Genomic DNA, 5,813 nt, shown 5'->3' with positions numbered 1-5,813 from the left:
GCCATACTGACGAATATCTTGCATATCACCATAGAACCTTCATCTGGCAATGGATGGAGATAGAGACAGAGACCCACAGTGGAGCACTAGACGGAGCTCCCAAGGTTCAAATGAGGAGCAGAAAAAGGGAGAACATGGGCAAGGAAGTCAGGACCGCGAGGGGTGCACCCACACACTGAGACTGTGGGGCTGATCTATTGGGAGCTCACCAAGGCCAGCTGGACTGGGACTGAAAAAACATGGGATAAAACCGAACTCTCTGAAAATGGCAGACAATGAGGGCTGAAGAGAAGCCAAGGACGATGGCACTGGGTTTTGATCCTACTGCATGTACTGACTTTGTGGGAGCCTAGCCAGTTTGGATGCTCACCTTCCTAGACCTGGATGGAGGGGGGAGGACCTTGGACTTCCCAGAGGGCAGGGAACCCTGACTGCTCTTTGGACTGGAGAGGGAGGGGGAGAGGAGTGGGGGGAGGAGGAAAGGAGTGGAGGGAGGGGGGGAGGAGTGGGGGAGGGGGAGAGGAGTGGGAGAGAGGAGGGGAGTGGGGGAGGGGGGAGGAGTGGGGGAGGGGAGAGGAGTGGAGGAGGGAGAGAAGAGTGGGGGAAGAGGAGAGGAGTGGGGAGGGGGAGAGGAGTGGGGGGAATGGGAGGCTGGGAGGAGGTGGAAATTTTTTCAATAAAAAAAAGAAACAGGTTGTGCTAATGAAGCACTCATGTATTGATAGCTTACTATAATCCATGGGCAACATGGGCTTAAAATTTTGGCTTGGTGATTGTGGCAGTTTGAATGTAATTGGTCACCATAAGCTCATAGGGCACAACACTATTAGAAGGTGTTGCTTTGCTGAAGTAGGTCTGATGGCTTTATTGGAGGAGTGTGTCACTGTGGGGGTGGACTTTGAGGTCTCCTATGCTCAGGCTATTCGCAGTGTCAATCCACTTCGTGTTGTCTTCAGATCAAGCTGTAGAATTCTCAGTTCCTCCAGCACCATGTCTGCCAGCACACCACAATGCTTCCACCATGATGATAACGTACTAAAGCTCTGAACTAAGCTATGAACTGTAAGCCACCACAATTAAATGGTTTCGTTTATTTGATTTGCCGTGGTCATGGTGTCTCTTCACAGAAATAGAAACCCTAACTAAAACAATGAGAAAGGAGATTAATGAATGGTGTTTAAGTTTGAGAGTTACAAGAACTCACTAATAATTTAGAGTTGTCTTTCAAGTTATAATGAGACTTTGAGAAAACTACTTCTTCCACCTCTGATCCTCATGTTCCCTGTATGAATATAAGGAATTAGGATAGACTTCATTTAGATCTTTATTTCTGACTATATAAATACTTGTGTTATTTGGATTCTCTTCAGAGCATAGTTAGTGTGATCTGCAGGCTTTATCAGAGAAAGAGTATTTCCTTCTGAATGATTTGTCTACAGAGACCTTTCTAGTCTGAGATTCACTAGATAGAGGATATCATTAGTGGTGGCTGTAAGGCCTTGAGATGTCATGGAAACCATAATAGAGAGGAAAACTCGAGACTTGTTTTTCTCTTTGCTGTGCTGCTAATGGGCTGTACAACATGACCTTCTCAAAAATCTTTCTGAACATCTAATAACCTCAGGCTCCTAATCTGTAAAATGAGAATAGCAAGTAGATTATAATCTATATTTCTATAATTTAAAGTATTATTTAAGAAGAAATGAAAATTGGTTAATTAGAAGGTTCAAGTCTCCTAAAATTTCTGTGATTAGGTGGATAAAGCTTTCCTTTTAGGTTTAGGAGGCTCTAGTAGATAAACTTTTACTGCCCTGTACAATCATCACTGTAGCCGGGAATTGTCACTAACTTCATAATATGTCTTTTGTTGAATTGGTTTTACTTTACTATTTTAGTTTGATTCGACGAATTCCATTAATATTAATGAAAGAACAGATAACATTTTTGTCTATTTACTTGAAGAGCAAGAGAATAAATAAGGGTGACCAAGTGTACCAGGTACAGCAGCTCCTTGAAGCCTGCCTTTTAGAAGAAGAGAACTTCTAATTTTACTCTTAACAGAACTGAGATCATAGTCAGTGCTGGTGATGGTTTCAAGCAAAAGTGATGGCAAAAAAAAAAATGCAGTGATACGTCTTACTTATAATCTCAATACTTGAGAACCTGGGATAGAATTACCATGACTTATAAGCCAGCCTGAGAAACAGTGTGAGTTCTAGGCTAGCTTGAATTACAGTGACAGTCAATGTCCAAAATGGCAACAAAAAAGAAGTTAATTAAATGAAAAAAATGAATGAATATAATACAGTGGCTTTTTTGGCTTTATTTATTGGTTTATTCATTCATTTTGAGGTAGAAGCATGTATTACCTTGGAGAAATTACAAATATCTATTTATTTATTTTCCCTAGACAGCCTTCCTAGGTTAAAAAAAGGCTATCCTGAGATTATAATTATGCAAAAGCTTAGTTTATCTTAGAAATCAAGTTTTGCTAAAACAAGAGATTAGAGATAAAATTGAAAAATTAGAAAGTGATGGCTAACTAAATATTTAACATGTAACAACATGGTGTTCGTATTTTATCCTATTTGGGATAGGAAGCTATAGTAATATTCTGGGTAAGACAATAAAATGATCAGAGATGTTTGGAACAGATAAGACAGTGATTGCAGAATTACCAACTGTGTGAGAAATAGAAAAGAGTGGAAACCCCACAAATTTACAAATCTATTAAAGGAGTCTTACTGAATTCTTGCTAGGAGATTTGGGCTACTCTAGGATTTGACAGTGGGAAGTAGTTTTAGTGTTATTTCATGTGTGGTCGTTACTCTGCAAAGATGCCTGAGGAAACATAAACCCAAGACCAAAACATATACCCAATGGAGAAAGAAGAGGTTGAAAATTTTGTCTTTCAGACAGAAATTGCCCGGTTAATGTCCATAACCATCAATACTTTCTATTTGAATGAAGAGATCTTTCGGAAGGTACTCATTTCAAATTAATCAGGTGCTCTGAAAAAGATGAGATATGAGAGTTTGACAGATCCCAGATAACCAGACTCTATGAAGGAGCTCCAAATTAATCTCATTTCCAGCAAACTCCTGACTGAACACTTAACAATTGTAGATACTGGAATTGGAATAATTAAAACTGGCTTGATCAATAAATCTAACACTATTGCCAAGTCTAGTATCAAAGCCTTCATGGATACTTAGCAAGCTGGTGAATATAACTTTGTGACTGACAATTTTGGGTTGATTTTTACTTTACATATTTGGTTGGTTAAAAAATAATTATCATCACCAAGCATAATAATGGTGAACAGTATACCTAAGAATCCTTGGCAGGGGGATCATTCAGAGTGCAAAGTAACACAGACGAACAAATGGGTCATGGAGCAAAAGTTATCTTATACCTTAAAGAAGACCAAACTGACTATTTGGAAGAAAGGGAAATAAAGGAGATTGTGAAGAAACATTCTTTATCACATTGCTCTTTGTAAAGAAGGAGCATGATAGGGAAGTCAATGATGATGAAACTGAAGAAAAGAAAGATAAAGACAAATAGGAAATAAAAATAGAAGGAATATAATGACAAGTGTGAAATAGATGATGTTGGTTCAGAAGGAGGAGGAAGGAAGGAGGAGGAGAAAGAGAGCAAGAGGAAAAGAAGGAGAAGGACTTTCACAAACAACAACTACTGATCAAGTACTCAACAAAACAGTCTATTTGGAACAGAAATCCTGATGACATTACTAATAAAGAATATGGAGAGTTATACAAGCCCTTAACCAATAATTGGGGAAAACATTTGGCAGTAAAACATTTTTTTATTGAAGGACAATAGGAATTTTAAGTTCTATGTCCAAGACATGATTCTTTTTGTCTGTTTGAAAACAGAAATAAAAAGATATCAAGTTGTACGTATGCAGAGGTTTCATCATGAATAGCTATGAGGAGTTCATTCATGAGTATCTGCATTTTAGTAGAGGGGTGGTATATTCCAAGGCTCTCCCTCTAAATATTTTCCTTGAAATATTGCAGGAAAGCAAAAATTTGAAGGTTATCAAAATAATTTCATTAAGAAATGCTTAGAACTTGTCACTGAACTGGCAGAAGAAAGAGTGCCACAAAAAGTTTTATGGACAGTCCTCAAAAAATACAAAGCTTAGAATTCATTATGACTCTCAAAATCAGAAAAAAAAAAACAAACCTTACAGAGCTCTTGTGGTACTCACATCTTTTTCTGGGGATGAGATGGGTTCTCTCAAGGAGTGTTGCACCAGAATGAAGGAAAACCAGAAACACATTTATTTCTTATCAAAAGTTAAACCTAGCACCAAATAGCTAACTCAGCCTTTGTGGAACATCTCTGAAATCCTGGCTTAGGAGTGATCTCTATGACTGAGCCCATTGGTGAGTATTGTGTGCAACAGCTGAAGGAATTTGAGGAAAAAAACCTTAGTGTCAATTGCTAAAAGACTGAAACTTCCAGAAGATGAAGAGGAGAAAAAAGAAACATTGAGAAAAGCAAGGTTTAAAAAGCTCTGCAGTGTGATGAAAGTTATCTGTGAGAAAAAGTTTGAAAAGGAGGTTGTCTCAAACCAATTGGTGGCAACCCCATACTGCCTTTTCACTAGAGCACATGCATCCACAGCAAACATGGAGAGGATCATCAAAGCTCAAGCCCTCAGAGACTACGCAGCAATTGTTTACATGGCAGCCAAGAAACACCTGGAGATAAACACTGACCACTCAATTATCGAAATCTCAAGGCAAAAAGCAAAGAATGACAAGTCTGTGAAGGATCTGATTATCTTGTGTATGAAACTGCACTTCTGGCTTCTGGCTTCAGTCTGGAAGACGTGGTAATAGGATGAAAAGGCTGATCAAGCTTTGTCTAGGTATTGATGAGGACGAGCCTACTGCAGATAAATGCTGCCAGTGCACTGTAGCTGAAGAAAGGATGTCCCTGGAAGGAGAAGATGACACATCACATGTGGAAGAAGTAAACTAAACTTCACTAGAAGAACCACATGTTTAACGCTTACCTTAGTTCCTTCTGATAACATATTTTTCAGGGTTTTTTTTTTCTTTACTTTTGTTAGCATTTAAAGTTATCTGCCTGGCAGGAAAACTAAGTGGAAGATAATTTTTTTTCTACTTAGGATACTGTGATACTGTATGCTTGTTTCTACAGACTGGTAGAAGGTTTGTTGAAAATGTAACCTATTGTTAATCATGTGGTCTGAAGTGTTTAGCTATGTAGCTTAATTCCTTAGTAGTGCAAATTGCTTGCCACTGAAGTATATATCTTCATGTTTAAAAGGAAAAATGGATGTTTTAAAGTCACTTTATAGAATCTACTTTCCAAATTTTTCATTCCCAGTAATTAATTTTGTATATACTAGTCCTATAAATAAAAAAAAAATCACACGCTGAAGCAGCTTGACAGAAATTCCCCACTTGGCTTGTTTTCTCAAGTAAGGTATGGAGAGCAAAATCTTAAGCTTCACTTAGTCTTGTAACACAAGGCTTGTGAATGGAAGTGCAATGCCCAACCGCATTCTACTTTAAAAGGTAAAGCAGATGAGATTAAAAAAAAAAAAAACAAGTTCACAGTAGGGGTTGGGTGAATAGAACAATGGCTATGAAAAAATTGAAGCATTTTGTGGTATTCTATGCTAAATTGAAAGCATGTAGTTTAGTAACATGAAAATATCTGTGACCTGAGACAAAGGAAAATGGGATATATCATCTACATGAGAAAAAATAGTTTTCTTTATTTTTTGAGATTATAATACATCACCCCCT

The 5,813-nt window shown here is 38.0% G+C and overlaps 1 pseudogene; it reads left to right on the top strand.

The window, feature by feature from the left end:
- The first annotated feature begins 2,837 nt into the window (after positions 1–2,837).
- On the top strand, positions 2,838–5,016 carry LOC121440204 (annotated as a pseudogene).
- The last annotated feature ends 797 nt before the right edge of the window (positions 5,017–5,813 follow it).

Source organism: Microtus oregoni, unplaced genomic scaffold, assembly GCF_018167655.1.
Source record: "Microtus oregoni isolate MIOR12 unplaced genomic scaffold, Mior012 000066F_068, whole genome shotgun sequence".
Taxonomy (NCBI): domain Eukaryota; kingdom Metazoa; phylum Chordata; class Mammalia; order Rodentia; family Cricetidae; genus Microtus; species Microtus oregoni.
Note: the sequence above shows the minus strand (reverse complement) of the source record. Positions and strands in the feature narration are given on the sequence as shown.